Consider the following 22,451-nt stretch of genomic DNA (forward strand, 5'->3'; position numbering starts at 1 on the left):
TTTTTCCAGCCTCTTCAAACACCACGCAGAGGAGTTACTAGTTCTACACTTGCCAAATTTGCATTTGCTTAATGGTTTCTGAAATTCGTTCTACACCATACCACATACGAAGGTTTCTATTTCTTGAGTCAACCACATGAGAGGACAAATTGACTTCAGGTTTGCCATATACATTTATCTAGGAGTTTTTGCGGTCTTTTAACCAGCTACAATAGAGAGGGAGGAGATGGGTGCTTTAACCTACCAATTTCTATTCACTGCATTTTATTGCCTTTGCATAAAAGTTTGCAGCCTTTGCCAAAGCCACACAGAGGGAGGATGCTAGTTATGGCATTTTCATAAAGACTTTTAATGTGCCTCCTTCTTCAACGCCTCCATCTGGCATTTCACCAGCCAATTGAAATTTGTTGAAACCATAAAATGTAATCTATTCACCATGCACATAGGAGGATTTGGCTTTGCCAATTGAACTTGCTATCACATTTGGTTTATTTGGAGCTGCTCACACATGGAGGGAGGATTCTGACTAGCATTTCATTTGCAGAAAATTTTATTGTTGAAGCTTTATTGCCTACCAAACACATTGCTTGAAAGTTTTAATTACCTTCCAAACACCATACCATCCTTATTACAAATCACCACTCCTCCAGCCACACTACCCAAGTAGATATTTTGATGAAGAATAATGGAATCCATGATTTCTAAAATTATCATTGTCAATGGAATGAATGCAGTAGCAAATAAAGGCCCCTTTATCCTCATACATACTTCTTGAAAATAATATGCATTTCCTGAAGCCACTACTCCAGAGTAAACTTTAATCATGTCACTATTACTGTCATAAGAGGTAGAAGGATTTGAAGAATGATGATGGTGATGTGAAGACCAAGGCATGGGAAGTTGCATTGTCATGAAATAAGAACAATTCACCATAAAATTAATGCACGGGCATTTATCTAGGTCGGGCCCCAAAGTGGGTCCGACTAAAAAAAATTTCATTTTCATGCAACTGACCTTCGAAATGCCTCACAAACCTTGAACATACCTTTGGAATCGATCGGCACCATTTTCGGATCATCAAACTGAGTTTTGCAACTTTCAAGCACTTGTGCCACATTTTTGCATTTAATCACGAAGACGTAATTTTCAAACCAGTCAAAACACCTTTCTGGACCTCGCCATATAATAGGCGTGCACTCTAATATACAAACATGAACTCTGCCAAGTGATTTTTTAAGAAGAATCCTGAGCGAATAAATATTAATGGTCAAAGATGACCAACTGGCTTTGTCAGCACTGCGGACCTGATGAAGTCAATGCGTGGGCAACTCATGATGCTTTTCTTAAAAATATCAAATAATCTCCATAGACCCTCAAATATGAGGCATAGGTACCTTGAAGTACATATCAAATATTTGAATACTTAGTTTGACCAAGAGGCTGACTGGGTGCAAATGGTGCACTCATGAAAATGGCTACTTTAACTAATGCGGCAATGAAAGTATGGAACACTGAAAAATATGGCTCAAGAAACCCTTTTGAAAACCGATCAAACGGATTGGCAAGAGCTTGAGACTAGAAACATAGCTTGTCATTTATACCAACAATAGCCCAGAACAAACATTCTGACATGATACTCACTGAGGCAACTTTTACACTTATGCAAAACAGGGCTCCAACTAGTAGCTGAAACAGGGACTTGTCAAACAACACAAACTGCAAATGGATTGAGCTTGGTAAACTGAGCAAATGGATTCATAAAGACTTGAAATTTTGCACGAAGTTTCACATTTATGCATAGAATTTAGTGCACTTTTAAATTCTTCATGATGATCAACAGAGAAAAAGATATACAAGCTCAAAGTAGGCTACTTGGTAAAATCTACATTTGCACCTAAAATGCACTTTCAACTTACCCCTTGAAATGGGTAGTAGATAAATTGATCCAAACTGAAAACTAAAAGTTGCAACACACTGCATAGGCCAAATGAAATGTTTACAACAAGTTTTCAAAGCCTTACCCCTTGAAAATCAACTAGCTCCATTTTACCCTCTCTCTAACTAGGCCATTCAAACTGACTCATTTTATGATCATTTGAAAATGCAAAGCAAAATTTTGAAATGGGCCTCTAAACTTGACTCAAATTTAATGAGTCCCAATAGTGGCTCTAACTGGGGATGGTTGATTGCAAGATCAACACAAGAAGTCAGAATCTATGGTTAAGCAGACCACCCAAAAATGGATCACTCTCTCACCTCTTCTCTAAAACAAATGGCTCCTTATTCTACCCAAACAACAGGGAACTTTATTGAAAACCATACAACTAAAGAAAAGCAAATATACAAGATATACAAACATAAATGGCCCCGGGCCATTAAAAACTGAAATCAATTCTTACCTCTGTCAAACACATGACTTTCATTTCCACAAACATGAGGTAAACTGGAAGTTTCATTCACATCTACCTGATCAATCACACTTCCATTTCTAATCAGCTGATCACATAAAACATAATCAACAACATGTTCATAATCATAAAATATTTGAAAACCAAACAAATGTTGAAAGGGTTGATCACTAGGTGACATGAGAGTGCCATACTCTTTACCATTCTTTCCCATCTGAAATGAAAAGTGGCCTAACTTATTCTGAGATTTGAAAACATCAGGCACATCTCTATTGCTAGTTTTCTCAAATGATAAACACTCTTCCACAATGATGGCTTGCAAACTAGAGAGGAAAACTTCCCCATAACATGATTGTAATTCATCTCCATGTTGATCACAATTTCTATCAGCCTCTTGCACAAGTAAAGACACATGATCATCACTTGATAATGGTTCATTCACCACTTACAAATCAGAGAAAACTACTTTAGATCTGTCATTCTTTTTAATAGCAAGATCCACACAATGCATATCAAAATCTGAGTTCATATCAACATATGAATCTACATTATCACACCTATCAACCGTACATGCATTTTCATCTTTTCCATCACTCAAATCAAATATAGGGAAAGAATTAACAACATATGTATCATACTTCACACCCTAAAAACATGCTCAATATCTAAATAGGTACTCGTTGGGTGTGAGAGATTGGGCACATTTTTGGATGCATACCTCTAAAAATCAGTAGCTAAGAGCTCTGAAATTTGTTCACTACTTAGTGAACCTTCTTCTTCATTTTCATTTTCCTTGGCTTCATCCTCTGAGCTGTAAACATTGTCCCAATCTAATAAAGGTATTAAATCAGTAGTACTCATGTCTCTATGCATATTTATTTCATCATTACAACAACTCACATCTGCATCATAGCCTTTATAATGCTTCTCATAAAGTGCTTCTATATGTTGCAACATAGTTTCATAACTTTGATGGCAAATATTTTGTGGATTGAACTTAACAATACTGTGATTCATATTACTAGTGATGTTGTGTGAAACAAAGGAATATTACAATAAAATCAATTATAAATAAATCAATATCCGATGCATGATGTCGGCTCAATGCATTTACAATAATAATAAATCATCTCCATAATGTGTCATGCTGATCTAGAATAGATATGCCTGTCGGTGCATAACTTGGACCTTTTTGCCAGTAATAGAAAATATGCAAACCCGAATAGTCTAAAAATCGAATCGCCAAAACCAAGTGATCAAATAATGTCTTCAACATAACCAAGTAGTCTCCAAGTCATTCCAAGTGCCAGTGAACAATATAATCTACCGATGAACCAAATACCGGTGACTGTGCATAAGTCTCTGACTTGCCGATGAACATAACCAAGGATCTCCAAGTGCTGATAAGTGTTGACAAGTGATGACAAGTGTTGACATCAATGACAAAGCTATATCAACATATCCAAAATACCAACAATCTCCCCCTTTGGCATTGATGGCAACATAAGATGGAAAAACCATCAAAGTGCCAAAACATAAATGCCTGAAACCAAAAACCAACAATCTCCAGAAATGAAAATACAGATACAAAGAGTAATCAAAATCTCCAACAACCTCTCCCCAAAGCAATAATCTCTCCCCCAAGGGATAATGTGTTTTTCCATATCAATCTCTCCCCCTTTGACATCAAATGCCAAAGCATTACAAAAACCAGATTAAATACAAAATACCAACTCATTCAATATACCAACTACTCCCCCTGAGAAGTAGCTCTCCTCATCAAAGCCAGAATAAAATATTTCTGTGTTAAGTCTATCGGTTGATGACAAACATCAACTTTCTAAGTCTCTACCAGTGGGGGTAGGACTCCAAGTTGCTCTTTGAGATATTCAAAAGTTTCCTTAGGCAAAGGCTTTGTAAAAATATCTGCAATCTTCTCTTTAGTATTCACATAAACCAATTTCACTTCTTTTGCTTCAACATTCTCTTTTAGAAAATTGAATTGATAGAAACATGTTTAGTCTTAGAGTGAAATACCGAGTTCTTTGATATATCAATTGCTGCCATATTATCACAGTAAATAGTTGTAGGTTCCTTACAATCCTATGGCACTGACAGGCACCGACAACGGCAAAGATGCTTACCGACACCCCAGCTGACAGGATTTTGGTTTTGACATTCCAATAGGAAAACAACTTTTGGATATTCTTAATAACATGGGAGATGATAGGGAGAAGAACATAATTGAACACTTTTAGACACTGAAGGGTAGAATAAAAATTAGGAAAAGACTATCTCAATCCATAGTTGATAAATATCAAAAAGAGATATGTTTTGTTATAAAGAAGGATGAAATCTAGATGGAGGCAGTGGTTCCAAGAACAGTTTGGGTTACAAAGATGGGTTATGAGGCTGATGAGAACATAATAGAAACTTATGAAAAATAACTTCTAGAAGCTCCTAGAGAACCAACAAAAGAAATATTTCATAGTGCTAAAACCATTGAAAGCAAATTTCAATCACAAAAATGAATAAAGAAAATAAAACAAATAATTAGAAAAGAAACAAGACAGACAAAATAAATCAAGGAAGATATATTGAATATGACTGGTATTAAGGAGAGTGACTTGGAAGGATTACAACCAGAATCACATCTTTCACCAGTTGCTACCTCCTCTGACAGTGAAATACCGATTGAATTCAAAAGAGTAGTAAGGAAAAGGAAACCTTCACTGGTACCTGCTCCTACTCCTAAGAGAACAAGACAAAAAGAACAGACAGTAAAGCCTCCAGCAAAGAAAATGACCCCAAGGAAGAAAAAGGAAAAAAAAGTTATCCCCCCACTTGATAATCTCTTGAATGAAATAACTGAAGATGGAAACTTGTCAAATGTCAGCAAGTTGTATAACACTTTTACTAATGAAGAAAAGGAAAGCATAGAAAACAGTGTTATTGTACACTTAGATATTTATAAGAAATTTTTGATAGAAGTTGTAGATGATCTACCCAGTGACTTGTACAGAAGGTTAGATGCAAAAAGGTTAGCAATTGAGGAACTCGACAAGAATATTAAGGTAGAAAAATTACTTGCAGTTCACCTAGTAAAATTAGTAGAAGAAATTGATAAACTGATAAGTGAAGCCAACAGGACTTTATTTTCCACTGGTCACTGGCATGTAGCATTAATGGCTGGTAGAGTAAATGAGATCACTAAAGATATAGTGGACAAATGGGATATCTTCTTTGTAGAAAAGGAAAATCAAGAAGAGCTTAAATGACCAAAGAATTTTAAAGTCTATCAAAAAGAAAAGGATAAAGGTAAAGGTAAGGTAGGTGGACCTCCAAGCATAAAGATAATAGACAACTTGCCCCCACCTTCTTCTGATACTCCACCGACATAAACTGTTGATACACCACCGGTAACAAATAATGTTGAGAGTATGGAGACAAAACATGAAGATACCAATCCTGATTCGGAGGTGTTGTATACCATGAATATTGACACACAAGAAGTCAACATTGTGATTGACAAGGAAACAACTGAAAAGAGAGATGTGGCAACTAAGTCACTGGCATAAAACATTGCAGTTGAAACAAATGTTGAGGATATAGTTGGAAATGTTGAGATTGGGATTGAAGCACATACTAAACAATCAACTGATCCTGTAGTTACTGGAAAGGAAGATACCACTAATGTATACATTGAGAAACCTACTAAGCAACCGGCTACTGATAAATATGTTGAGATATCGGCAGTAGAAAGTTCAGAGGTACATACAAAAAAACTGGTAGTTAAAACTGAGACAAAATCAGAGAAACCGGAAGTTGAAATCATAGAGAAACCAACAGAGGTACATTCTAAGAAACATGAAGAAGAAAAGGTTCAGACAGAGATAGTGCCACCGGCAATAGCTGAGAAACCCAAACCTTTTCTAGTAGAAATGTAGACTCAAACTGACCTACCAGAGGTCAACATAAGCAAAGAGGTTACTCACACCGATGAATTGCAGATTGTTAAGGTAGTTGGACAATCATCTGGTTCCTCCTTAATAGAATTTAGACCAACAAATGTAACAGAGGTGTTATTAGATTCCATCAAGAAGATCACATAGTGTAGTGCACAAGCATATAAGGCTATTGATGACACTATTCCTTTATTGAAATTGATTGCACCCAAGTGTAATATGGTAAATAAAGATTCTTTGAGTCAACTAGACACATTGTCTAAGTACATCATCAACAATCTTTTGACAGTTAATCAGATTAATGAAGAGACATTCAGGGAGAAAATAAACAAGGAAAAAGAAAAATTCTATAAAAAGACAATAAAGAAATGCACAGAACACATTGACACCCTTCTGTAATGCCCATACCCTAGTCGGACTTTTAAAACCCGATTAACCTTGATTGACTTCCTATGTGGCATTCTTGAATGGTAGATCAACCAATATGCAATGTGTAGTTTAGATAATATAAATAAACTGTGCATACTTATTATTGTGCTTTTGCATCGATTTTCGTGTAAATGTAATTGTTTCCTAACCCTTGAGATAAATCTTGAGCTAACGTCTTCATTGAATATGTATATGTATATGCATGCTTGTATGAATTCATGGGTGCAGGAGATTGCAGGTACAACACCGCTTAGGGCAAGGTTCACCTCCCTTGGAACTTGCAAGGTTGAGTATGCTCTTTCATCTTTTGAATTCGGAATTAGTGGTCATATAACGCTCGTCTTGCCTTAGCCATGGTTAGGTGAGCATCGTGCATGGATTCGTGGAGCTTGCCTTTCATTGAGATGCGTGTCGAGAGATTTGGAGGACTACCTTGATTTGCGTGCCTTGCACGAGGTAAGTGAGGTTTGTTATCCTAAGTATTAAATTTAAAATTATGATTAAACGTACACATTAGAGATATAGAAATTTAAATAGGTAGCTTCTTTATACGATTAATCAGTAATTAAAGAGATTTGCTTTAAATTATTATTGTAGCAAGTTTAAGGTATTTAACTGAGGTTAGTGTGCTCATTTATGCATTTGTAACTTTTATGCATTTGTAGTCGAGAAATTAGAATAAATTAAACTCTTGCATTAGATTAGTCATTTATTTAAAAATATCGCTTTATTATGTTGTAGCGAGTTAACTTAATAGCTAATTTTAAAATAATGAATTTAATGAGATTATGCGTTTTTGGAAAGGAAAAATTTAAAGACATTGAGGAGATAGCAATAAATTACGCATTTTCGCATTTGGAGGGAAAAGGGAAAATTATTATTATTTAAAAGAAATTATTTCTTCTTACTTGTATAGTTGATAAAATATAAAAGTTTGATTTTCAGTAAATTAAATTAAAGTTGAATATGAAATAGAAGCTTTTAAATTTTAAAAGAAAAATGAACAAGGAGGGAATGAATGATTCCCATTTGGATTTTCATTTATTGTATTTTAGAAATAAAACCCTAAATTCGAAATTGAAATTAGGGAAAAATTAGGGCTTTTTCTTTTAACCTAGTTTTGGGAGTCATTTTGGGGGTTCTTGGCTTTTTGGTCATTTTTGGGTGGAAAAACATAGTTTGGGGAAGAAAAAGAAGGGAGATCTCTTTCATGCTTGGAGTTGTAGGTAGAGCTCTTCCTCGGATTCATGCCAGGAATGCAAATGGAGGTAGGTCTCTTGTGTAATTTGTATTTGCATTTAAAACCATAAGAAATGTGTTTGGAGGAAAACCTTGAACTGTTACTTGGAAATCTATCCCCATTTGATGTTTTGGTTATTCTGGAAAGAAACAAAAAAAAAAAAAAGAAGAAGTGATGGCTGTGGCTGCATATGCATTTTGTGTTATTCCCTTTTGTTGTTTGGGTATTGGAAAACCCCATTTGTGTTTGAAGAAGAATGAAATCACCAAAGAAATGGATACTAAAACACAGTCCATTTAGAACGAACTTATTATCTTGAGCTGTGTATTTTTAATCTTTTATGTTCTTACTGTGGCGGCCGCCTTGGGTTTTCATTGATTTCGAACCCGTGTGTTTTTTTTAAAATAAAAAAATGTATTTATATTTTCATGCGATCTGAGCGCATGTTTTTTTTTGTTGTTGTTTCGGCCGGGCGTATATATTTACTAAGGGTTTGGGGTGGAGGGCGGGGAGCGGAGCTCCACCCGCTCCTCCTCCCCTCCCCTTCCCCGCTCGCATCCCCGTCCGATACCTGTTGCGATCTCCGTTTGCTAACACCCCGCCCGCGTGTGTGGTTGGCCAGTGGCCGCGGCACTGCGGTGGCCGCAGGGGCCGCGGTGGCCGCAGGGCGCCGCGGACCTGCGGGCACCGCAGTGGCGCCGCCACATGGAAGCCCTGCGTTAGGGCTCGGCTCGGCCCGGCTAGGGTTTGGCCGATGCAACATGAAATTTGTTATTTCGTTTTGCCATGGTTATTAAATGTTGTTTAGTTCCTTCTTAAGTAAGTTTTTTTTAAAATAAAAAAAAAAAAAAAAAAAATGGTTTTTATGATGTGTTATTTTATTCTATAAAAAAAAAAAAAAAGGGGTGCTTATTTAGATAAGTATATGTAAGGCAATACGTATATTAAGATTTGAGTTGAGGAGAACATCTAATAAGTAAAGGATGTTTATTTTAAATGTAAAAAAAAATAATAAGAAAATAAGAAATATATATAGATAGATACGTAAAAATATGTGTTAATCATCTAATTTGTATATACATAATGAGATGACCTATATTGATTTTGTCTTGTTGAAAATTTAATGTGGAGATGGGTTTCATTGTCTTTGTAAATGTTGAAAAGTGCATTTAGGCTATAATTCTCTCAAGTGGGAAATGTTAGGACTCGCGGTTAGGTGTTAATGAGTAAATCGAAATGGTGGTGTTGGTCCTTAATTTGTTTTTATGCATGCGATAAAAGCTAATTTAGCTCAGAAACGGATTTTTCCTTCCCATTTCGTTGTTTACTTTTTATTTATTTTGTTCTTATATGGTGGCAAGGTAATCCTTGTGTAGTAAAAAGGGGGGGGGGGGTGTGCTAGTGTATAGTTTCCAGACCAACATGTCAGTGATGTGTACCTAAGGATTAAGTAAAATACCTGAATGAGGAATGCTTACATTTATGTGAACTTAGTTGGAAAGCCTGTAGAGTTGTATTTACTGATTTAAAATTGTCATTTGTAGTTGGTTGTGACCGCCTAAAAGGCAAGATTGTAAAGACATGTAAATATGTAACCTTAACTATATAATACCAAAGGGGTCTTGCAGTTGAGCAGACCCGGAGATGTAGCCCTTCCGGGGTGAACTCCGAGATCATACCTGTGTTATGTGATGTTTTGAGCGTACTTGTTTTGTGTTTTAAGATATCATGAATGGTTATACTCTTGCTTAAGTGAATGATGGAAATTTAATGAAATCAATTTAAGTGCATAACATTATTCAAATGGATAAATATAGTCATTTAAATTCGTAAGACGTGGTGAATTATGAATATGGCAAGGTATTTAAATATTGAGATTAAAGTGGTGGAAAAAGTAAATTGATGATGTTGATTTAAGTTGTAATGGTGGAAAGAATCTTGTATAATACTTTATTGGATTAACTTGTTATTAAGTATATAAATGGAATGGATGTAAAAAGGAAACAAAGTTAAAATTTATGTCACCATTCCTAGATTGAAATCTAAAGGTTGAACATCATATCAACATCTATCCTTTTGCCTTAGTGAATGATATTCACGCCATGTTAATTTTGCTTCATTGCATTGGATGATTTGTTAAGTTATTTCACTCTTTAATCATAACCATTAACCCTCATCGGATTAATTTGCTATTCGAGTGGACTCAATTAGATATCCATATTTTTAATCCCTTATAAAAGGAACCCCTCATGATTGCTAAAATTAAACTAAAATGGAAAAGTAATTGATTTGTTGTTTAAACATTAAATCCTAGTAAAAGTATCTCTCTCATTTTAAGATCATTTAACAAGAAGAGAACAAAACAAGAGATATGCAAAAAGATAATTGTATTTTAATCCGAATAGAAGAACGTCATTATGATCTAATTACTTCAATCTTGAAATGTTAAATATTATCTTCCTAACTATATCATAAAGTTAAAGGATGAACTCTTGTGGCTCAAATACATTTTTCATGTAATGATTCTAGCCATCTAGTAGTATTAATTTTAAAACATCAAATGTATCCTATGGCTATTCATATTTTACCTTTCATAATAGAACTTCAACTCATTAGTAGGCTACGCATGATAACAAATGAAGAGCCCTCACTCTACTCATGGAAGTTTAATCCGAAAGAAACAAATTTATCTTATTAACCACACTGTTTAATATTTTAAAGGAGGTATCAAATGTGGGTGAATATTTTAAGATCAAATGAAGGAATCCTCGTTATATTGAACGTAGTTTAACCCGAACAAATGAATCTCATTAGGCATATTTTTAAAACATTAAAGGGTGAAATCAATTGTGAATGGATACCACAAAACCAAGGAGTGGACTTCATCACATTAAACACATGAACCCTTTTGGGGGCCCTCTTAACGTAATTATGAAATTAAGTGCATTGAGTAAATGACTCCTCAATGGCCTCCTAACCACCAAAGTAAATGTACGCCTCCAAAAAAAAAAAATTTAAGATGTCATATCTATGAACACATATGTAATCTAGATCTATGCATTATCTCGCAATTATGATATCCAGTTTAATGGATCTAATGACGAAAGTTGAGTTAGGTGTAAGCTTATGTAATCACGTTGGGAAACTCCTTAGGATCATTTTAGCCTTCCGCTGTGTTATCTAGTTAGAGATAACTTTGAGATAACTTCAATCTATCTTAATTTTGTAACTTTTCATTAACGCTCTTAATCATTATTTTAAAAAAAAAAAATTTACACTCTATTTGAGTGTTTTTAACTTAAACCCTTAGGGGTTTCCTGGCGGGGCATTACACCTTCTACCGGCACTAAACAAAACTTTAACAGAATTTAAGGAGTTGTACAGAGACACCTGCAAGACTGATCTTTTGACAGTGGATATCAACAATGAAATTAGCATAGCATAGAAGGAAATAAATGATATAGCTGACAATCTCATTGGTTCATCAGAACCTATATCAGTTATAGAGCAAGAGATAGTAGGTTTTGTGGAGAAACTTGACTAATTGGAAAAGGAGAAGGAAAGAATAAAATACAAGGCTAAGGAACTCAAATGCAGACTTGGTCCGAAGCTAGACATCCTCATCTCTTTGAGAAAAGAGATTTTTGAGGCTCTTGTTCTAGGACTTAAGACACCGGAAGAGAAAATGCACATACTCACCGATACTATCCAAAGGATAGAAGAAGCATTGAAGGATAGTGAGAGGCTCACTAACAGCTTGAATTTTGCATTAGCGGATCTATATCAGATTGTAACCCACCAGTTACAGAGATCTTGAGAAAAACTACACGCAATTGGCATTAATTGATAGCCTTTGTCATTGATGCCAAAGAAGTAGTAGAATGAGAAAAATGATTGGTAGTAAACATCATTTGCTCAGGGGGAGCACACAGTTTTGGAAGATATTTTTGGACAACACATTTTTGGATACAAATTTGACTTTTTCTCATGAGTGTTGCCATCAATGCCAAAGGGGGAGATTGTTGGAAAATGCACACTCCAATGATAAATTGTAGGTGATTGAAGGTATTGTCATTGATGGCAACCTTACAATCCTATGACACCAGCACAGGCAGTGACAACAACAACGACAAAGATGTTTACCGACACCCCAGCCGACAGGATTTTGTTTATTATATTTTGTATTTAATTGTAAAATCTTTTTGTAAAGCCGACAAGGTGAATTGTAATAGGACTCATATAAGTATGAGATCTTGTAAATCATTTGTGTAAGCAAATAAGGAATGTAATAGGTAGATGTGAATATTTAGGTAGATTTTGGAATAAGGTTTATGGAAGTTGTACGAGTTTAAATTGGTATTGAACCTGGCATAGCAGATGTTGAACCGAAGCAGTACATGATATTGGATTTGCATAATCCATTTTGTAAGTCAGTGAGACTTCCCTTTTTTATTTAAGCAATGAGCTTTAGGTAGTTGGCCTTCCTACATGTGGAGGCCCCTATTTAAAGTAATATTCATTTATTGGCCAGTGAGTGAATATTGTGGGTCACAAATCCCACCAAGGTTTTTCCCACACCGGGTTTCCTCGCTAAAAATATTGTGTTATGGTGTGCTATTTATGTTGTGGTTATTGATCTTATTTATGCATTATTTTTCATTTCCCGGTACACTGTTTTGGCATGCAATTTGTTTAATAAGATTAAAAAATTTGTTAACCGGCAAGATACTGATTCACCCCCCTGTCTATATCTTTGGGAAGCCTAACATGATGTTTGTAATGAAGAGACATAATTTTACTTGAATCACATCAACACTGGAGGATAAGGATGAATGGGTCACCAGTATACTGTAAGGTTGTAGAATAGCCGGACTCCCACCAGATGAAGATGCAGTCATCATGAGAAGCTATGACTGACAATGAATGTGATCACATCTGATCACATGTGTCTATTTGAAGAGATGCTGCACAAACAGGGAAGTCACATGAGTGAAATTGAAGGATGAAGGTGACAAGGTGTCACTCCACCGATAAGTGAAGCTTATCTCCAATTATGCATAGTGTGCATCATGGTTATATGAGATAAGGAATAAGAAGTAATGGCAAGTTCTCAAATGCTCTCACTGCATCCACTCCTAAAACAAAAGGAATTCCTCAAGTACATGAAGAACAGGGTTGCACACTGGATTGATAGAGAAGGCATGTTGAGATGCCACTACAGAGGAAGTGTGATGTGTCTATCACCTTGACAAACCAGTAGAGGAATGAACAAAATTAATCAAGGAGAAGGCAAGGTCAACTAGATGTAGTCAAAAGTAGAATGACCTTATTAAAGAGGGAGTCTAGTGAAGATTGATGACTAGTGCCATCAAGAGTGGTAATCAGTATGTAAGGCCACCGGAAATATGAGCGAGGTGCAGATGCAGATGACTCCTCACTTTGTAGAAATGAGCATGCTTGGACAGAAATGTTTGGAGACCGGTTTAGGTACTCCACAGGTAGCATATTAAAGGGAAAATATGAGGAAGTAATGGTAAAATGAGAGATACTGGTAGGGTTAGCAAACCGATAGAAAGGATGAACCGGTAAAATGTTTGGTCGGTGATCCTATCTAGACCTACATGAAATGCCAAGCTAGCAGTTGGTCGATATGGATGCCACTTGGAGATAAGGTGGCAAACTTGCATGGGATGAAGAAGGAATGTACATCGACAAGGTTGTTGCAAGGGTTGGTCGACATAAATGGAAGGTCCTAGAAATCATGGGACAAGTTACAGAGGTGTGCGGCTCAAGGTCTGAAGGATAACTGCAAGCCAACTAAGAGAGATTGAGGAGATCAAGGCAATGAAGGAAACAACATGATGGATCTTGTGTGTTTTACAAAGAGATCTGCTGTTAGAATAAAAAGTAGATCACCAAAGATGGAAGGCATGATCCAAGAGGTGCGTAAATGGAAAAGTTGTGCAAACTGGTTGTCTGAAAGGTTAGCTCAGGAAGGATATGATAGGATCTAATCAGATTCTCTTTTTTGTCAAGGATGGTGAGGAAACCCTAACCACCTTGATTTGAATTAGCCTTAGGTGGGAAAACCAATCTATAAATATGAAGGAAAAAGACATAGTGAAGTGTTGTTCCTGAACAGAAGATTGTGTGTTGTTGTGAAGTGTGTTACTTTAGCAAGTGAAAGAAAATCAACTAAGTGCTTAAAGAGTATTTGAGATAAGAGGAAGAGTGAAGAGCAGTCAGCAGAGAGCAAGGTGAAGATCTAGTATAGAAGAAGAAGAGGAGAAGTGTACCAGTAGAGTTTACCTGCAGTTAAGCAGTAGAAGAGAGCAGCAGAAGAGTGAGTTAGTGTATCAGATAAAGTATCTCACTGGCAAAGTAATACATATGATAAGGTTGCAAGATTCACTTGTAACAAGATAACTACTTATATATTTGATGTTTATATTGTGAACACTGAGTTGGAGCTCGGTGCAGGGGTTGGTGCTCCTTGGGCAGATGCCCTAATGGCAGGGGTTGTATCTCCTTTGGGTTGTAGCCCATAAATTAGGTAGGGGTTGTAGCTCTTTGGGTTGGTGCCCTAAAGTCAGGGGTTGGTGCTCCTTGGGTTGGTGCCCTAAACTTTGTAACAGTGTTTTCATTGTGAGGTTGGATTGGAGTAGTAGACTCCAGCAACATTGCTCGCCAAGTTTTTTCCCATCTTGGGTTTTCCTCGTATTTACTAGTTTTATGTGGTGTCCCTTGTGTGATTAAATTTGTGTTGGTCTCCCCACTAACTGGTAAGTTTGGATTGAGTTAGATCTATGCTCACATAGGATTTCTAATGGGAAAAGAATTGAGAACCACTAATTCACCCCCTCCCCCTCTTAGTGGTGCATTGTGTCTAACAATTGGTATCAAAGCATAGGTTCCCAATAAGAACATCTTTCTCTAGCTTGGGTAGATTATGGCTTAAGGACACAATGGTTTGTTTAGTATCAATCTCTGCTCTTGTATTTGATGGTTCAAACTTCTCTATTTCGAGTTGCAAAATGGAAGTTTTCCTATCCTCTTAGGGTTTGATGTATGGATGTCAGTAGTTGATGGTCTCCCTAGAAAGATCAATCGTCCTACCAGATTTGTAGAAGAAAGAAGAAACCAGTGCAATGAAGAGGCCATGAAGGCTATATTCAGTGGACTCACCAGTGATGTCTCTTCATAGGTGGATAGGTGTAAAAAAACAAAAAGCTTATGGGAAAGATTGAAGAAGCTTTATGGAAATGAACCCTCAACTGTAGAGCCAACATTTGAAGGAAATATGAGAAATGCATCTCATATTTATCTGGATGATGAAGATAGATCTGGTAACATTAGTAGCAGTGATGAAGAAGGAACCCACCTCTTCATGGCTCAAGAATCTAAAGAAGAAGAGAACACATTTGAAAGTGCGAGGGAAAAGAGTCCCCACCAAAAAGATGTGTTTGGCAATGATGAGGAAGGGGAAGAAGAGGATGAAGCAGAAGTTGATCTTGAAGGAGAGCTTGTAAATGCACTTGAAGAACTCAATAGAGTTATAAGGGAATACAAACTATTCAAGAATGTTGCTATAGTGGAGCACAACTAGCTAACAAAATGCCTTGAAGAATTTGAGAAAAGCATCTTAGAGATGAAGTCTCAGGAAGAAGACACCAAGGAATTCCGGTGTGAAGATCTAGCCTTTGAGCTAGAAGTAAGAAATATAGAACATCTGAAGCTGCTTGGAGAAGTGGAGGTTCTCTAAAATGACCTTGAGAAATGTAAGGATGAGCTTAAGGTGAGAATCTAGTTTGATGGCAGCAGTGATGCCTTGGACCAGATGTTGAAGAAGCAAAAGCATGCCAAGGACACTGAAGGGTTAGGTAGTGGTGTCGGTGAATGCTCCACCTGCAAGAATGTCCCCCGCAATGACATTCTGTTTGTCTCCTCAAATGGAGAAAACAAAGTAAAACCTTCACTGTAAGAAATGCTCCATGGAAGAAGGTTGATCTAGGTACAACTAGTGAGGACTTGTAGAAAGGAAAGAAGATCGATGTTGGAAGAAGAGGGAACACTATTGATCCCAAAGAAAAAGGGAAGATGGGAGAAGATAGCTTCACCAGAAGCAGGAAGATGAGAAATAAGCAAAGAAGACCTCCTACCAGCAGAGGACCAAGAAATGCTACCACCAATAGGGAAAGACAAGTGTTAGAGAAGAAGAGACCAAATGAAAGAGCTGCAAAGAATGGACAACCTAGGGTCCATCCCCGAAGAAGCAGAAATGGAGATGCAAGACTAGTAAGATCTCCTCATGCATGGCAAAATAAATTTTCAAGTCATATGCCATCATTTACCGTTACTATTTTGCATGTAATGCCTATGGCCATAGGGAAGAAGAATGTAGAGAGAGATCTAGAAGGAATAATCTAGGTTCTCATAGACAACATGCACATCAACAAAATGTATCCAGGAGTAGATACATGCATGTTCCCTCTCCCGGTTATGCAAATGTTGTTTGTCATAACTGCAATGGTCTTGGCCATAGAATGTTTGAATGCAGGAAGAGGAACCTGTAGTCACAAAGAGGCTGGTATAATGACTATGCTTTGTAGAAAAATGGATACAGAGCATATGGGAGTCAAAGACCTGCATGGAACCAAAGGAGAAATATCCCTGCAGGAGCAAGAGTTCCACCAGTTTCGGTTGCCAGTCACAATGACATGACCAGAAGAAGAAGGTCAAACCAATATACTAAGAGATTCCCCAATCATGAAGTTGGGATGGATATTGTGTGCTACTATAGAACCACTTATGGTTGTGATGGAAAATTAGGAAATGAAAGGACCCATCAGCAGAAGAAGAAAAGACTTTCTCCCAAGTCTAAAAATGAGAAGAAGAATGAGATTAAATAGGTATGGAGGAAGAAGACCATGGGTTGACACTATGCACTCATTGCACAGGTGATATCTTTTGAGGCCTAAAGGAGATGCAAGACCTTAGGGGGAGTAGCATATTGAATTTATCATTCACCGCCTTAGTAAAAAAGGCAACATGGAAGAACATGTTGTTACCAGTATAAAGGAAGAAAGTGATAAGTGTGTATAGAGGTTGCATTAACTACACACCTATAGATCAGTGTTGGATCACCAGTGCATGTTTCAATGAGTTAAGGTTAACAATTGGTATCAGGTGTTGACCGGTATGTGCAGGATGTTACAAACATAAATGCTAACAGGTACTTGGAGGTTTTGTAAGATAATATGGTTGGAGATCATTGCAATAGCCCCGATAGCATGGAGTGAAGTTATGTCTTAGGTGGTGTTGATGAAGACCTGAAAGACATATGTTAGCCCAGTGAATGATCATGCAGGCTTGCATGTGTTTTCAGCTAACTAGTTTGATTCATGGAATGATGATAACATTATTTAGCATTCTGAAGATCCAAGATCATGTCATAAGTTGTGGGGGATACATTGGAGTTGAAGGATCATCAGATGATCTCATATGCATAGCTAAACTGATATATGGAGGAGATCAAAGTCCTGATATTGTACCTAACTGGAGATAAGAACCTGAGGTGTATGACTCTGTGGGAGTTCAAGTGCTCATGATGCAGAGCCAAATTGCTTGAACTTGTAAGGATACTGATTGCCCAAACTACAAGAGATGGAAATTGTAGAGCTGTTGCAGGTTGACCGGTAGGTGAGTAGGATTCACTGACGCATTAACAATTGGTATCAGTCCTTCTGCAAATTGAGTGCTCTATCAAATAGCATCAAACTTGCATACTCAATTGGTGTCACTTGATGGTTAAGACCCCCATATCAAGTGTTGTGACTTGAGAAGATGTAAACATTGGTGAAAAGATACCAAGTGGTATCAAAGGAGGAGTTGCATCCAATGAAGACAAAGGGGGAGAAATTATTCTATCAGTGACCAGTACATATAAAGAGAAATAATATCCTAACAGTGCCTTTTTCCATTGGTGTCAAAGGGGGAGAAATATATTCTATAGTATACCGCATATTACATGTGTGTCAATCCATGAATCATAGTAAGGGAGAAAAAGACTATGTAGTATGCTGGATACTACATGAGTTGACATCAATGCCAAAGGGGGAGATTGTTGGAATTGTGTTATCATTGATGTCAACCAGTATGGGATGAGTACCAGTAGAAGTGATGTTGGTGCAACACTGTCATGAAGGAGTATAGGATGTGATATCTTTGATATCACCTTGTGTTGTAGAACACCGCTAAGGAAAGGAAAGGGATCACTGGTGACACTGGTACACAATTTAGTGACTGACTTGTGTGGATGTAATGGTATGGTTACCAGTACTAGCATAGTGTATCCCCGACAAGGAGATCATGTCAACTGACAAGTGAAGAATTGATACTAGGTAGGATGCCTAGATGGTGTTTGTAATGAAGAGACAAAATGTTACCTGAATCACATCAACACTGGAGGAGAAGGATGAGTGGGTCACTAGTATGCAGTAAGGTTGCAGAACAATAGGACTCCCACCGGATAAAGATGTAGTCATCATGAGAAGCTATGACTGAAAATGAATGTCCTCACATCTGATCACATGTACCTATTTGAAGAGATGTTGCACAAATAGGGAAGTCACATGAGTGAAATTGAAGGATGAAGGTGACAAGGTGTCACTCCATCGGTAAGTGAAGCTTATCTCCAAGTATGCATAGTGTGAATCATGGTTCTATGAGATAAGGAAGAAGAAGTAAGGGCAAGTGTTCAAAGGCTCTCACCAGATCCACTAGTGAAACAAAAGGAATGCCTCAAGTGCATGAAGAATAGGGTTGTGCATTGGACTGACAGAGAAGGCATGTTGAGATGCCAATACAAAGGAAGTGTGATGTGTCTATCACCTTGACAAAATAGTAGAGGAATGAACAAAAATAATTAGGGAGAAGGCAAGGTCAAGCAGATGCAGTCAGAAGTAGAATGACCTAATTAAAGAGGAATTCTAGTGAAGATTGATGACTAGTGTCAGCAATAATGGTAATCGGTATGTAAGCCCACCGGATATATGAGCAAGGTGCAGATGCAGACGACTCCCCACTTTGTGGAAATGAGCATGCTTTGGATAGACATGTCTGGAGACCAATTTAGGTATTCCACAAGAAGCATAGAAAAGGGCAGACATGAGGAAGTATTCGGTAGAATGAGAGATACTGGCAGGGTTAGCAAACTGGCAGAAATGAGGAACCGATAGAATGTTTGGTCGGTGATCCTATCTAGACCTACATGAAATGACAAACTGATAGTTGGTCAATATGGATTCCACTTGGAGATAAGGTAGAAAACCTACATTGGATGAAGAAGGAATGTACATCGACATGGTTGTTGCAGGGGTTGTTCGACATAAATGGAAGGTCCCACAAATCACGGGACAAGTTATAGAGGTGTGTGGCTCGAGGTCTGAAGGATAACTACAAGCCAGCTATGAGTGATTGAGGAGATCAAGGAAATGAACAAAACAATATGATTGATCTTGTGTGTTTGACCAAGAGATCTTCTATTAGGATAAAAAGTAGATCGCTAGAGATGGAAGGAGTGATCAGGGATGTGCGTAAATGGTGGAGTTGTGCAGACTGTCTATCTAAAAGGTTAGATCAGGAAGGGTCGTATAGGATCTAATTGGATTCTCTTTTTCCTCAAGGATGGTGAGGAAACCCTAACCACCTCGGTTTGAATTAGCCTTGGGTGGGAAAACCAGTCTATAAAGATGAAGGAAAAAAACATAGTGAAGTGCTGCTACTAAACAAAAGATTGTGTGCTACTTTGAATTGTGTTACTTTGCCAAGTGAAAGCAAATCAGCCAAGTGCTCAGAGAGTATTTGAGACAAGAATAAGAGTGAAGAGTAGAGAGCAAGGAGGAGATCTAGTAGAGAAGAAGAAGAGGAGAAGTTTACTAGTAGAGTTTACCGACAGTTAAGCATCAGAAGAGTGAGTCAGTGTAGCAGAGAAGGTATGTCACCGACAAAGTAAGACATATGATAAGGTTGCAAGATTCACTTGTAACAAGATAACTACTTATGTACTTGATGTTTATATTGTGAACACTGAGTTGTAGCTCAGTGCAGGGGTTGGTGCTCCTTGGGTAGATGCCCTAAAGGTAGGGGTTCTATCTCCTTTAGGTTGTAGCCCATAAATCAGGTAGGGGTTGCAGCTCCTTGGGTTGGTGCCCTAAAGTTAGGGGTTGGTGCCCAAAGCTTTTTAACCGTGTTTTCATTATGAGGCTGGATTGGAGTAGTAGACTCTAGCAGCATTGCTCACCGAGGTTTTTCCCATCTTGGTTTTTATTCATATATGCTAGTGTTATGTGATGTCCCTTGTGTGATTACATTTGTGTTGGTCTCCCCACTAAATGGTAAGTCTGCATTGAGTTAGATCTATTCTCACATAGGATTGCTAAAGGGAAAAGATTTGAGAATCATTGATTCACCCCCTCCCCCTCTTAGTGGTGCATTATGTCTAATAGGTTTCAGCAATAGAAGAAGAAAAAGATTTGAAAACCTTTACAATGGATGAGCTATATGGTTCCCTAACTGTTTATGAGATGAGGACTGCTAGAACTGAGGATGTGAAGAAAGAAGCTGCATTCAACACATCACGAAAAGGAAAAGAAGATTCTGCTCAAGATGGAATCACTGAAGATTTTGATGATATCATGACCAACTTTGTTAGAAGACTCAAGAGGGGTTCTGACAAATACAAATGCAAGATGCCCTTGAAATATTTCAATTGTGGAAAGATGGGACATTTTTCTGCAAAATGTCCCTATGATGATAAGGATGTAAATGGTCAACAAATTGTTAGTAGATCATCCGGTAAAGATAAAAAGAAGAATGTTTACTAGCAAGAAAGAAGAGGCAACCCAAGTAGAGAAGCCTCTACACTCATGAAGATGGTGCCACAAATGAGGAGAGTGTCTCAAATGACTACTGTAGTGAAGAAAAATTCAAAGAAAACCTCTTTATGGCCTAAGGTGTCCCAGTATAGGAAGAAGACGAAGAAGAAGAAGGACAAGGTGAAGTGGATCTTGAAGCAGAGCTTATCAGTGCCTTGGAAGAGTTGAAGAAAACAAGAAGAGATCTGAAGAAGGTGAAAAGGTTGCAGCTGAAGAACAAAAGACGTTGGAGCAATCTCTTGATGAATCCAAGAAAACAATTGTAGATCTAAAACTTCAATTGGAAGAGGCCAAGAGGATCTTTGAAGCTACTAGTATTGGTTTGAGTGAAAAGGAGAAGGAGCATCAAAATTTGGAACAAGAAATTGTTAAGCTCCAGAAGGAATTATAGAAGAGAAAAAATGAATTGGTGATGGAAAAAAAGTATGAAAGTAGCATAGAGGCCCTAGACAAAATGTTGAGAAATCAAAAGAAATCAAAGGATACTAGTGGACTTGGGTTTGAAGAAGGACAAAATTCTGGGAGCAAGGACTCAATTGGTAAGGAAATACAATTCACAACATCAGAAGAGAGCAAGGACAAACATGTGTTTACTATTAGCAAGCCTGACAAGAAGATGACATATTTTGTTGCTACAAGGAATTAATCTATAAACTAGAATGTTGCTATGGGCTAGAAGGGTCAACATACAAACTGGGATGCTGGATACAAAGGCATGAAGAATGTTCATGATCAAGGATTTACAAGAGTTTATTAGTTGAGAAACAAATATCTAGTACGAGAGAATCATGTTGCTCCTAGGAAACAAAACCAGTATGTACCTGAATTCTAGGGTTCTTGTCACCGATGTAATAAGTTTGGTCATAGAGTGGAAGAATGTAGCATGATGAATGTAACCCCTAGTTTTGAGAGTAGAAACTCATTTGCTGCATTAAAAAGTATAAATGTCACATGTTATAATTGCAATGAGATTGGTCATAAGAGTTATGAGTGTAGGAGAAACTTGCAGATGTCCTACAAGAGTGTTTTGAATATATCTTTTAATGCAAATGTGAAATGCTATAAGTGTCAAAACTTTGGTCACATAGAAAAGCATTGTAAACTAACGACTGACAAGCAGAATAATGAAGTATCAGATCAGAAGGAAGAAACAAAACCAGAACAAAATGTTGCAACTGAGAAGAAGAAAGAAGAGAAACCGGTTTGGATTGAGAAAGATAAGAACAAATATGAATCAAGTCTGATTGTGTAGACTACCCTACATGCAGAAAGAAGGAATTTATGGGTAGTGGAAAGTGGATGTTCCAATCACATGATTGGAGACAAGAAGAAATTTATCAAGCTTGAAGATTGGAATGGAGGCTTACTGAGATTTGGAGACAACTCCTCCATCAAGATAAAAGTAAAAGGTACTCTAAACATATATGGAAAATTGAAGGCACATGATGTTTATTATGTAGAAGGACTAAAAAAT

Source organism: Cryptomeria japonica, chromosome 7 (assembly GCF_030272615.1).
Source record: "Cryptomeria japonica chromosome 7, Sugi_1.0, whole genome shotgun sequence".
Classification (NCBI taxonomy): Eukaryota; Viridiplantae; Streptophyta; class Pinopsida; order Cupressales; family Cupressaceae; genus Cryptomeria; species Cryptomeria japonica.